Source organism: Vigna unguiculata, chromosome 6 (genome assembly GCF_037176805.1).
Source record: "Vigna unguiculata cultivar grain cowpea cultivar isolate G323 ecotype 2 chromosome 6, ASM3717680v1, whole genome shotgun sequence".
In the NCBI taxonomy this organism is placed as follows: Eukaryota; Viridiplantae; Streptophyta; class Magnoliopsida; order Fabales; family Fabaceae; genus Vigna; species Vigna unguiculata.
The window spans coordinates 14,832,301-14,834,964 of NC_140797.1; the positions used below are offsets into that span (position 1 = coordinate 14,832,301).

The following is a 2,664-nucleotide window of genomic DNA, read 5'->3' on the forward strand; positions in this document are numbered from 1 at the left end:
AGATCTTCTAATCAAGGATTAATTATGTTCTTCTTGTATCAAGGATTAATACATCTTGACATGCAGTCTTTAAACTAAAATGGGGTCTTAATTGGTGTTGTTGTCCGATTGAAGGACGAGATTATTACAATACACATTTTATAAGAGTTTAGCTTGATAACAAATTTGAGTGGATATTTTACTAACATTTCTAATGCAGTGCAACTGATTTGTTTATGTTCTTCTTTGCAGTTGTAGATATGTCATCAGAATGTAATAAAGACATTCCTGAACCATCTTTGCCTATTGCCAAAAAGGGGAGAAAGGGGACAATGAAGCGAAGACGACCAAAATATGTTCTTAGATTACCATCACAAAAAGCACCTATACTTGAATCCCCTATTGATCAACAAAATCCTTCTGCAACTGCAAATGTTGTACCAATTCCTTCCCAACCATCAATAGCCAAATCTACCCATTCCCAACCCTCAATTGACCAACCCATACCTTCTCAACCCCCCATTGTTCAACCTGTGCAACCTTATGTTAATGAACCTACACCTTCATCTATGGCTTCCCAATGTGTTGGTGCTAGATTGACATCATTATCTTCCCCCTCTCAACAAAACGATACACCAACCTCAATACCCACTCGATCTATTCATAATGTACTTCAGGAAGACCAACACATGTTTACCGAAGAAGCAGGTGAACCCTCCATAAATGAAGACGATGACCCTCCTGTTGGTGCAAGGCTTGAAATTATTGAACCTTGTAATGATGGGTAATAATCAACACTAGTTGAAATCAGTTTTTCTTTTATCTTATATGTTTTTTTTCATATTGACATCATATTTTTCCATAATGTGTTTATATTTTTAGGTTTTACCCAAGTAGAGTTGTCTCCAAGGCAATCACAAAGACAATTAAGCAACAATATGTTGAGCCATGGTTAACTTGGGGTGCAATGTTGGATGAAGAGAAGGAGATCTTCTTCCAAAGGTTCAAGGTAAGTTTATATTTGTAACCTACCCTTTACTAGATTTCAATTAAGCATATTTAATTTCTTTGCATATATTGTTTACTGTAATAATCATTATCTTAACTACTATATTATCTCTTAATGTAGAGAAAGGTTACTTGGAGTCCTAAACATGAGGAGAAGATTAGAAAGATTTTCAACACAAAGGCCTCTCATAGACTTTCTGAAATCTTCATGGAAGCAAGAAAAACTGGGAAAAAACCTCACTGGATGTTTGATAGAGTATGGAATAGTTTGCTTGCTAAGTGGAACCAACCCGAGTTTCGATCAAAGAGTGCTCATAATCAAAAGAATCGAGCATCTGAGAAGGGTGGATGTTTGCACACAGGTGGCTCAATCACCATCCATGACGATGCCCTTCGCATGGTATGTACACTAAAAAATTATGTTATATAAGTTGATTACTATTTTATCATAATTAATTAGTTTTGGTTATAGGTAGAACAATTAGGTCATCCTGTACATTTTGATGAGCTTTTCCACCATACTCATGTTCGCAAGAATACCGGTGATTTTGTAGATCACAGATCTAAACAAACATATGTAATTTCTCTAACTTAGATCTTTCCTCCTTTTTAAATATAAAGATTTGTCATTATATAACATGTCTATTTTGAATAACAGGAGGAATTTCAAACTGTGGTGAAGGAGAAGAAATATCTCCATTGGACCCTAGTGAGGAAGAGAAGTTAAGGAAAAAAAGTTGGTTAGTTGCTGCTGGTGGCAAAAGTTCTAAGGGACGAGTATATGGTGTTGGAAAACTGAATGAAAATTATCTTTGTTAGGAAGCCTTCACACAACAACCATCCAATTCTACACGTGTGGATTCACAAAAGATTCTAAGGTTGGAAGAAAAAATTCGTCAATCTAGGGCGGAGTTTTGTCAATCTAGGGAGGAGAATCAACGACTGCAGAGAAAATTAGAATCCCTAGTAACTGTTGTTCTCCCTCTTCTTCCTCCCGCCGCACAAACCATTTTGCAAAACGTCAATGAACAACCACAAAATGAGGATCAAAACCAAGATGATGCTCGGGAGAGGGACCACCAACATTGGCAAAACTCTTCTCATTATGCATATTATTAGTTAGGTTTGTAATTGTAGGACTTGTTGAACTAGGGGTAACATTAGTTAGTTTTTAAATTGTAGGACTTGACCTATGTAGCTTATTTGTTAGTTTCTTAATTTGTGTTATCTACTTTATTTTATATTTGTAGTTTTATAGTTTTGATGTGATGATATGAATGGTGCTAAACCTTTGGATAACTATGTTGTTTTATATTTGAAGGTGTTATTTGAATACTGGAATGTTTGTAGGATCTATAGGTGGAGTCCAGCTTTTATGTCTAGACATCACTTCTCTTGTCTGTGATAAACTACTATATTTTCTAATTCTAGAATATGTTAAGTAGACAATATTGTCTACTGCATTGTTTACAGGTGAAGTTTAGACGTAAGTCCTGACAAATATATAATGATAATTTTTAGAAATTAAAATTATTTATAATTTTTTTTTAATATTATAACGTTATCTACGAAAAGTTTCGTAGGTAATTATCTACGACAAGTTTCGTAGATAATTTACATACGAAGAACTTCGTAAGTAATTTACATATGCGGAAAATGTAGGAGATAATTACCTAC

General features: G+C 34.5%; 1 pseudogene across 1 annotated transcript; it reads left to right on the forward strand.

Annotated features, from left to right (window-relative positions):
- The first annotated feature begins 235 nt into the window (after nt 1-235).
- LOC146885553 (uncharacterized) lies at nt 236-2,106 on the forward strand (annotated as a pseudogene). The gene is made up of 5 exons (XR_014995538.1): nt 236-763; nt 862-988; nt 1,109-1,387; nt 1,460-1,564; nt 1,646-2,106. The product of XR_014995538.1 is annotated as an uncharacterized LOC146885553 (transcript).
- Nucleotides 2,107-2,664: the final 558 nt, after the last annotated feature.